The sequence below is a fragment of the Apodemus sylvaticus genome, chromosome 6 (genome assembly GCF_947179515.1).
Source record: "Apodemus sylvaticus chromosome 6, mApoSyl1.1, whole genome shotgun sequence".
NCBI lineage: Eukaryota > Metazoa > Chordata > Mammalia > Rodentia > Muridae > Apodemus > Apodemus sylvaticus.
In genome coordinates, this window is record NC_067477.1 from 142,147,386 (window position 1) to 142,158,393 (window position 11,008).

The 11,008-nt window shown below is 44.2% G+C and overlaps 1 pseudogene; it reads left to right on the top strand.

Moving 5' to 3' along the window:
* The first annotated feature begins 5,858 nt into the window (after positions 1–5,858).
* On the top strand, positions 5,859–6,991 carry LOC127688025 (secreted frizzled-related protein 4-like; annotated as a pseudogene).
* Positions 6,992–11,008: the final 4,017 nt, after the last annotated feature.

The window sequence follows — 11,008 nt, forward strand, 5'->3', positions numbered from 1 at the left end:
CGTTTTACACAATCCAGTACATGACAAAAACAATTTGATTTTTTTTTCAATTAAATTTCCTCCAAATTAAGGGGCTTCAGTTTATCTTTTAGATAAGAAACTCAATTCTATTGAGAATGCAAGGGACTCATACTCTGTATTGAGCACATGCTCATCATGATTTAAATACCAACTATGAAGACTTACCTACAAAAAAAATCCCATGCCCTCAATGATACATCTGAGGCTATGCCTAAATTTTAAACTATAGCTGAGAAGATACAAGTAGAAACCGGCTTTCTGTGGATTTAGTTTGGGTTAATAGCCATAGAAGCCATAAAATGCGGTATATCTTTATATTACATCTTTTTCCCTGCTCTATTTCAAATATATGTCCTCTTTTTGTCTTTAATCATTGTTACATAAAGCTCTGTATATTTATTTATGTGCATATATATTGCTAATATTGTATAGACTGAACAATTTTATTATATACACACACACACACATACACACACACACAACTATTTCAGTCTGTATAATGTTGTGTCTCTGTAAATTTTCAGAGCTGGCAATTTGGTATTGAATAACAAATACCTTTTCCACAAAGCTAATTTTTAGAAAGAATTGCTCAACAACTGAACTATTTATTTTTTATGGTTTATATTTATAATTAAGCAGAAGGTAGCAAATTTTGGAAAATACATAATTACCATCCCTGCTTCATCTTCAGGCATGCAGATTGGAGAGTCACCATGACTACTTCTGATGTGCCTGAGGAAATAGCTAATTTAACCCTCTGGTTACAGAGGGTCAAGATTATCTGTCATTAAATGCTGCCTACCAAGAAATTTTTCTGAGAGTCACTTACATGACAAATATTCCACACCACTCATGCTGTGAGCACTTATTAGAACTATGCATTCATAAGCCACTTGGCACAAGCATTGTTGTTGCAGAACATGTGTAAAGGACAGGTCCTTGCTGTTATAGAAACAAGGAGGCTTTCATGAGCCCGCTGCAAGGAATGAATCTACAAAGAAAACTAGAGGTTTGTTGTTATTGCTGCTGCTGCTGCTGCTGCTGCTGCTCTTGTGTGTTCCCACATGGAAAGAAGTTGCCTGAATTTATTTGACATCCTGAACTATTCAGCCACATAAGATCCCAGGGGCTTAGCTTCATCATGCTTAGGTCAGTAAATAGTGATGAGCATCCCTGTGGAATTCTGAGTTGGTTCTATTATTTAAATCTCAGACTCCCCACCTAAGTATTGTTCAATTGAGCAAAGACTTGAGAGTTGTGTGCTAACAAAGTAGCTTAGGCTTGTATGAAGATCTCTAGACCACGCTACAGGGATGCACCGTCTCTAACAGAGTTGCTTAGAGTTTGTAATGGCAGTGCCACATTGCCTTCCCCTAGGGCTAAATGGGCTCCTCCAAGAAATCTTTCTTGCTTTCTTCCTTTTCAGATATGGGCAAATTTTGCAAACTCTGTTTCATCACTCTCTTCTGTAAAGTGATAATGATGATATTACATCAGTCTCAAACCATGTCATAACTATCACAACATAGTGATTGACAGATGTGTTGGAACTTAGTATTTTTTCCTATGGTAGACATATTTGCCTACATTATTACTAATTAATGCACAACCAACCAACCAACAAACATACAAATAACACAATGAAACACACAAAAACCCAAAACTGCCACCACTGACAGTAGCCAATCAGAATCATGGTGTCAAATTCTGAACTGTTAAGTAATAAGATTAGATCTTATGGCCAATATTTTTTTTCCTACCTTCATAAATGTGTGCTTTATGGATCTTGTTTTTTTGCTTTCCTTTATTTCAATGAACAGACATTAACCTTTCTCAAGAGCCTGGCAGGGAATCTGATTATTTTTCCTCTAGGGTAATTTCTAGTGTTACCATGATCCATTCAGCAAACAGCATTTGGCCACTTCAGAAGCATTTTCCCACTTCCATGTAAATGGTATGATTAGAAGTGAAAGGTAATCTTGAGTGCTGTTATGACATTAAAATAAAATAGTAATGACATTAAAATAAAATAGTAATTTTTAGTATTAAAATAAAAATAGTAATCGTTAGCAACCCCTCACAAATAACTATTCAATCCACTTGTGTTTAATACCTCTGCGTCCTTGCGTGCCTTTCACTTTTGAAACACAAAGCAATATTGATTTCACAAAGCAGTCAATGCCTGACAAAAATCAGTAGGAACCAAGCAATTGTCATGATAAAAACATAAAATCTTGGAAATGTTACACACATTTAGTTAGCTTTTAATTTGGTAATATTTAAAAGCATGGCCTCTTTTTCTATTACATACAGAGTTAGCTTACATAGACCTTGAATATCATGGTTTGTTGGGGTTATAGCTCCTCTTCTTCCCATTATTAAAATGAAAATTAGTAAAAAAGACTTTTGTATGTGGATATAGATGCCCACCTTTTTATATATAAACTTGCATATTCCTGAAAAACAAAACCATAGCAATAAAATAATTTTAATACATATTATTTAGAAATATTGACATAAAGTATTTCTGAGCCCTCAATAATTTCATTACCCTTGACTATTAGAAAAGTAAAATACAATTTAATTTCTTTCTAGAATTTGTTTTGGGAGAAAATCTTTATCAAATTTTATGTTGCCAAAACAAAATGTTTATAACAATACAAATTTTCTTTCTTCAATGAATGTTGCTTTGTTTTGTTTTTAAAAAATGATTTTCCAGGTCCCTGAGAGGGCTCGGCCTGGAAAAACATTTTCATGCAAGTCTGACAACCCGAGTTCAATCCCTAGAGCCTAGAGTGAAGCAGGAGAAAGCCAACTCCTGAAAGTTGTCCCCCAACTTTCCTGTGTGGACAATGGTATGTACACCACACACACACACACACACACACACACACACACACACACACACACACACTCACGCAGTAACAAACAAGCAAACCAACAAGTAAAATGGATTGAAAGGACGTAATTTAAAAATGCAAATCTGGTCCATTGCCTTAACCACTCGATCCCCTCATCCCATCCCACATCTCAGACTCTGCTGCCTGCCTTCCATCCCCTTAGTGTGGTGACAAGAAATGCCCATGCAATTTTTCTTTACATTTACTTCACATTAGACCATTGTGTTTCTTTTGAAAACATCTATAGTTCAGTTCCATAACTAATTTTTAATTCTGCTGTTTGACTTATTCTGTCAGATGTAATGTTGGCAAAGACTTTTAATGATGTTTTTATTTTTGAGATTATATAATTACATCACTATCACTTCCCTATCCTCCCTCCAAATGCTCCCTTGTACCTTACCCTCTTTCAACTTCTTAACCTCTTTTTCTTTGAGAAAAATCACATTCCTTAAGGAAGAGCATTCCAGTTTGTTATCCAATACCACATGGAAACATACAGTTCTGAAAACATACATGTACAAGAAGCAAATAGACTGAGCAGATTATATTTATGTATTTAGGCACACACATACATACACATGCATACACACACATAGACACACACACACACACACACACACATACACACTCACACACTGCAACACACCTTTGCTGGATAAGTATAGTTATCATCCCTCATTGAAGAAGCTTCTTATTACAACCGAAGGACACCATCACAGCAAAACAGAACTGGAACTGCACGTGGTGCAGAGATCAATGAATCAGGAGGAAGCCAGACCCAAACGGCTAAGTGTACATCTCAGCTCCTGTATCTATCACTTGGGCATCATTACAGAAGACACAAAGGTTTTAAAAGCCACAATAGCAAGACATTTGCTGTGAAACCGTCTTTTATGACAATGACTCCATAAGGAAGATAATATCACTAAATATGATAATGTGGAAGAAGGACAGATGTCTTGAGGTCCAAACCATAGACAGCTACAGGGAATTCATGACTTCTGACGGAGGGATAATTAACCTCTCCTAGGAGTGAGACCCCTAAATGGATATCCAGAACAAAGTGGTCATTCCTGAAATCATATACCTATAAATATATATACATAAGCAACCAACTATACTCAGAATCTTGTGTTTATATCTGTCTGTATTTGTGCATAAATATGCAGAAATAATCAAAGAAAGCATGCTATCAATTTATGAGGAGATAAGAAGGGTTGGATGGAGGGAACATAAGAGAAGCTGGAAGGAAGAAAAGGAAAAGAGTGAGTAATACAATTGTATTTAATTTAAAATATATTGAAATAATAACTAAGTAAAAAAGAATATACTTGTGTATGTCTATTTATCAATATCTACTTATTGATGATAGATAATAGATGATATATAAATGATAAAATATCTATTATCAATACATAATAGAAATACTGGTAGATAGTAGATGATAGCTGTTAGACACATAAGTAATATGTATTCATACATACATAGACAGATATTTAGATGATATTTAGGTAGATGATAGGTAGACAATAGATAACTAGGTGATAGATAGATGATAGATGAGAGATAGGGAGAGAGAGCGTCAGCTAGAGAAATGTCTTAGTAGTTAGGAGCTTAGCTCCTCTTGGTGAAGATCTGGATTAGTTCCCAGCAACCACATGAAGGGGCTTACAACTATCTGTAAATCCAGTTTCAGGGCTTTCAAAGACCTCTGGCCTGTATGACCATGTGTATACACATTGTGCATACAAAATCTCACACACACACACTATATATATATATATATATATATAATATTTATTTTTAAAAATGAATAATTATATGCTTCTTAAGTAAAACACTTCTCAAAATGTTTATTATCTTTAACTTCCTCATTGCCTTATTTGAATGAGATGCATTTTAAATTGCTTAATTAATAAATGGTAAATTGGTATTCTTTATGTGTTATACTCTTCTATGTATTGTAAAAATATGTTACTTAACCTTTCAGACACCTTTATGAAGTTGGAATTATAATTATATTCATTGTATGCATCAGAAAATTGATACACAAAGATAGCATAGACAAACTTGTAGAGCTGGTTGGGACTTGAATCTACATGTTTTTCCAGTGTGCTCTGGGACATTAGGTGTCAGGACCCTCTACATAGTTTAATGAAAAGATGAGGTGCTCTCTTGTTTGTCATTGTGATGTCACTGGACACTGTTGGTTAACCACTGGGAGATAAATGGCCATCTGCATCTCGGTGAAAAGTACGTGTTCAGTCATTAGTGCAAAAGAACTTCCATTATATTCATAAAAGGTGTTCAAAACTGAAAAAAAAAAGATCAGGTTGATCCAACTCTGTACTTAGGGAAACTTTAAGGCAGACTTAGCAAAGTCTCCCCTTGCACAGGTTAGTATCCAGCTTCCCAAATGACTGAAAGCAAGATGCTGCTTTTCTTGATCTGAAGAAAAAAGACTCGAAGACTAAAACAAAAAAAAAAAAAAAGGAGAGACTTTGGGGGAAATACAAAACTATAGCCCTTGGCTGTGGAGTGGAGGAGATGAAGTCATTGCTTCTGCAGGAGCACTGGGGGTGGGGCAGCGGAGTGGGAGCCTGCTCTGTTCTTGCTGCTGCCAAGGCTGCTGAGCTCCTGTCAGGGGATGAGTCTGGATAAATAGGGTTCTACAGTGGCCATTGCCCACAGCACTCTGAGCTGCCAGGCCCAAGACTGGAGCTTCCCATGCGGGTCGGTGCTGAGTGCTGGCGCTGCTGGCGCTGGTGTGCCCAGGGGGCATCTACAGCCAAAGCCCCAGAACTCCCCAACAGTGCGGACTGGAGCTCCAGCAGGAAAGCTCACTCCACTGGCCCTAGGTAGAGATAAGGAGAGCAGCGGGGCTGGAAGACAAAGGTCCTCCCAGCATGGACTGCAGCCCAGGAGGACAGTGCCATGATCTTCTCCGCCCTGGTGGCTTCATGCCTGTGGCTGTGCCTGGCTCTGGGAGCTCGGAGAGAGCCATGCGAGGCTGTGTGCATCCCCATGTGCAGGCACAAGCCCTGGAAGGTCACCTGGATGCCCAACCACCTGCACCACAGCACTCAGGAGAACGCCATCCTTGCTATCTAGCAGTATGAGGAGCTAGTGGACCTGAACTGCAGCTCCATGCTGCACTTCTTCCTTTGTGCCATGTACGCACAAATCTGTACCCTGGAGATCCTGCAGGATCCCGCCGAGCCCTGCAAGTCTGTGTGCCAGCGAGCATGTGACGACTGTGAGCCCCTCATGAAGATGTATAACCACAGCTGGCCAGAGAGCCTGGCCTGCGGTGAGCTGCCGCTCTATGACCCTGGAGTGTGCATCTCTCCCAAGGCAATAGTCGCTGACCTTCCGGAAGATGTAAAGTGGATAGACATCATACCAGATATGGTGGTGCAAGAAAGATCCTTTGATGCAGACTGTAAACATCTGAGCCCTGATCAGTGCAAGTGCAAGAAGGTGAAGCCAACCTTGGCAACAAAGCTGAGCAAAAAGTACAGCTATGTTATTCATGCCAAAATAAAAGCCGTCCAGAGGAGTGGTTGCAATGGGGTCACAACTGTGGTAGATGTGAAAGAGATCTTTAAGTCCTCCTCACCTATATCCCTCGAATGCAAGTCCTTCTCCTCACTAATTCCTCCTGCCAGTGTCTACACATCCTGCCCCATCAAGAGGTCCTAATGATGTGTTATGAGTGGCATTCAAGAATGATGCTTCTTGAAAATTGTTTAGTTGAGAAATGGGGAGATCAACTCAGTAGAAGGTCCATACAGTGGGAAGAGAGACTTCGGGAACAGCAGAGAACAATTCAGGACAAGCAGCAAACAGCCAGCTGCCCTAGTCACAGTAACCCCCCAAAGCCAAAGGGAGGGTCACCTGCTCCCAAACCTGCCAGTCCTAAGAAGAACATCAAAGCGAGAAGTGACCCTAAAAGTCAAACCCGAAAAAGGTGCAAGCTAATTACTTTCCAAGATGGAGCCACCCTTGAAGGAGAAGGTGGTGCTGCCTGGAACAGCCTACAGAACGCCACCCACCACTTGCCTTAAGGACGCTCTGGGGTTCTTTTTATAGACACATCTTGCAGCATTTCTCTTAGTGATGGCTTCAGTGTTTCACATTAAGTCACAGAGCCCTGTTATTTGTTGGTTTCCTGGTATGGAAAGTAGAAGAGCGAAAGTTGGGGAAGGGCGCCTGCATTCAGTGCTCTGTGTGCATACTGTGTGACCTTCAGTTTTGGGAATTTGACCTATAATGTATGTACATTGTAAAGTTCACATGCTATGTCAAACAAAACGTTTTTGACAAAAATATTGAATATCCTTTAACTTCTGTTAGGAAGTTAGTGATATATTAAATGTTATTGAAAACATGTTTTTGACAAAGGCAGGAGGAATGGTACTTAAAAGATCTTCATGTGTGTGGTCTGTAGGAAGGTTTTTCAGATGAGTGTGGCTTTGAAGATTTTAGAGCTATGGGATGTGGGAAATGGCGATGTGTGTTTGTCAGACTTTCAATTCTGTCTTTACCTAGAAACTTTGAAAAGAAAGCTAAAAATGACAAGTAAAGAGGGGCAGACTGTCAAGGTCTATGTTCTTGTCACCTGGCTACCACACCATCCTGGAGATGCTCCTCACCAGTTACCCAGGGGCCGCCCCACAAACGGTATTCTTTCTTCCTCTATGACTAAAGCTATAAAGAGCCATCTTGGATAATAATAAAACAGAAGAAGAAGAAGTCGGGAAACTGCCTTTTTTAGGCCTGTTCTTTTCTTTTCCTCCTTTCACCCAAGTTTTACTCCCAGCAATAAGTGTTATGGGGAGACATCGGGTCCGTCTGTTGGTGGCACTAGGGGCAGGCTGGTGGCACCGCAACACCCCTTCCCCCATCTTGCCTACAAGTTGCATGACCTGCATTGGAATCCACGGGGTGCGGTGGGGCAGGGAGAATCCTTTCAGATCCTGGATGCTGTTGAATTCAATGTATTTTCCTCCCTTGCCTGCCCTTCCCAAGCTAGGGGAGGAGAGAGCTGCCTTCTTCTTCATGAGAATGCTTAGGGTGTCTGCCTGCTGGGACTCCCCTAATCCTTTCTTCTCCTTTCTCACAGCAAAATCTCAGGTTTTCTCAGGAAAAAGCTCGCATTTCGCATATTTACATTTGCATTTTATTTTTAAAACAATCCTATCAAGGCAAAAATCTGTGTGGGGGGACATACTTCTCTCCCAACCAGGTTTAAACTTGCCTGGAAGGCTGCACCTGTTTTGAGCCCCTACCAGGAAGGGTGTTTGTGGGGGATGGAAAGAGGAAGTTCTGTGGCCCCCAAATCATTGGGAGAGAGCAGTTTGCCCGCCCCCTCACCAGGCTGCCAGCTCAGCACACCCGAGGGCTGAGCCCAAGAAGCTGGCCTCAAAGGTGCTGGTGCAGTGCTTGTCAAAAAATGCCCTTCAGGTCTCAATTTCCTGGCCGGCCATTTCTTTAGCTTGCAAGGCTCGCCCTGGGTCACCTCGGTTCTCCAGAGCAGTCCCGCAGGCGCTCCTTCCCTCTCTCTCTCCCTTTCTACTCCCTGCTTGCCCAAGGCTGAACCCAAAATGCACCACCAAGAAGGAGCAATAGACTTGGGGGCACTCAGTGCACTCCGCCCTGCAGTCCCCTCCCAAGCCGAGCTCGGCTCCTGGACTCTTGATTACCCAGATGAGTGTCATTCAGATCTAGGTCTGCAGGTCTGCAGCCTGCATCCCTGGCTGCCTCGCTGGGGTTCCTGTGTGCTCCTGTTCCCCGTCACTGTCTGCGAGCCCAAGCCCCTCACCCAGGCTGGGGAGCACCCCAGTCACCTCAGCCACACTCATTTCGCTTCCTCCCGTGGAGGAGTTTGCAGCAAAACTGGGCAGCACCAGGCCAGGAAGTGGAAGGGAGAGAGCAATTCCCCTTGCTCAGCCAGCTTGCCAACTCTCCCTCCCTGAGGCCGACCCTCTGAATCCCAACTGCAACTTTTCCTTTCCCTCTGTTTTTCCCCTCAACTGCAGCGAGTGGGCGGGCAGCGGCCGTGGGTGGCAGAACAGCGAAAGCCAAGAGCTGGCGAGTGGGTGGGTGGGTGGGGAAGCAGGAGGGAGAAGAAGGGCGGAGAGAGAGGGGTGAGGAGAGGGGAGGGTGGGTGACATTCTGCTCTCCTGCCACTCCCAGCCCGTGCAGGGGGGGGGAGGTGGGAGGGAGGAGGCCTCGAGGAGGAAAGGGAGGAGGCAGGGGAGGAGGGAGGGGAGGAGGGAGGGAGGGAGCCAAGGAAGATGCTCCAATAATCTGCGTGTTTCCTAAGGCTTGGAGCACTTGTACATTTCTGCAGGCGCATAGCTAGCCATTTAAGGCGGCGGCTGCAGCTTTGACTGCATCTTCCTTCTCTTCTTCCTCCAGCTCCGTGCCTGTGCACATGAGTGTTTACGACTGTGTGTTGCAGGTTGTCCATTTTAGTTCTGCCCAGGAGTTGGGACTTGGTGACTTTAGCACCATCTTTTTTCTTTTTATTATTATTATTTTTGCTTCCCCACCGTCTGTTGCTGCAACTCTGCCAAGCCTCGGACTCGGAGTAGGAGGGCTTGCCTCCTTTTCAGAGTTCCTGGACCACGCAAGCAGGCGAGCGACAACCTGGCCACCACACCTGGCAGAACACGCCACAAGAGGGACCCAAGGCTCCCACCCAGTGGGGCAGCAGTTGAGGTGGCCGGGATGGTTTCCTGTGCTGAAGGATTTTGCATCTGATCATTAGGCATTTCAAAGAGAGGCCCCGTTCCCCTTCCCCCCTCCCTCGCTGTCTTTGTTTCCTTACCCCCCACCCTGTTCTCCCCACTCCCCACTCCCCCCACCCCACCTCTCTTTCTCTCTCTCTCTCTCTCTCTCTCTCTCTCTCTCTCTCTCTCTCTCTCTCTCTCTCTCTCTCCTCCTCCTCCTCCTCCTCCTCCTCCTCCTCCTCCTCCTCCTCCTCCTCCTCTTCCTCCTCCTCCTCTTTTTTAGAACTAGAGATCAGAGGTGGATGTCTCTCTTTGCCAGCCAAGTGTAGTTTCTGGCGAATTTTCTTGCTTGGAAGAGTCTGCCTGGACTGTGTGGGCTCCCTGCTGTCTTGCCCTGCAGGTTGTGTCTGCAGCAAGACTGAGATCAATTGCTGGCTGCCTGAGGATGAGAACCTCTTCCCTCTCCTGGAAGGGCAGGATTCAGGGAACAGCAATGGGAACGCCAGCATCAATGTCATGGACATCTCAAGGAATATCACTTCCATGAAAGTCAGGTGGCCGCTGCCCAGCCCGCCCCGCCCCACCCCAGCTCTGCATCTCCCTCTTGCCCCCACCCCCACCCCCCTGCCCTTGAACCAGCCCAGTGCTCCCCAGCTCGCCTCTGTTCGCAGCCCACCCAGTGCATCAGGCTCGCCCTGGCTAGGGAGATGCTGCAGAGCTGTGTGTTCCAGGTGACTCCAGCCCCAGCCAGGTGCAATCTGATGATGCTGGGGAACCTGGGGCCCAGCTCCTTTCCCCGCCCCCACCCTCTCCAGGCTCTTTTCCAGGGTGCGAATTGGTTTCTTTGCCCCCCACTAAAGAGCAACAGTTTGGCTAGGCTCAAGTGGAATAAAGTGGAGGTTTCCTGACTGGTGGTGGCAGATAGAGGCCAGCAGAGGCAATGCTTGCCTGAGGAGACAAGGTGACAGATAGGGACTGCTTGGGAACCAACCCAGATTTCTTGTTCTTAACTGTTTCCTTTTGGAGGCAGCAAAACATGCCAATAAGTAAACAAGTTGGATGCTGGCTTCTCCCTAGGAGACTTTGGACCTGTTCAGGCCATCATGGACGCCTACCTCTTTGCTTTTCCTACCCCCAACCCTGCCTCCTTCTCCAACCCCTTTTTGTGCATTTCTGAGACATCCCCCACCTCTTTCCCACCCTCATCTGCATCTGGGCGCCTACAGACCCTTTCCTGGCTTGGACTTCCATAACTGCCCAGGATAATTCCGAATCAGGCTGTTGGAGGGAGAAGAGAGAAGAGGGCCTGGCTTCGAGGAAGGGATTTCTTTCACAATTCTGTGGTTC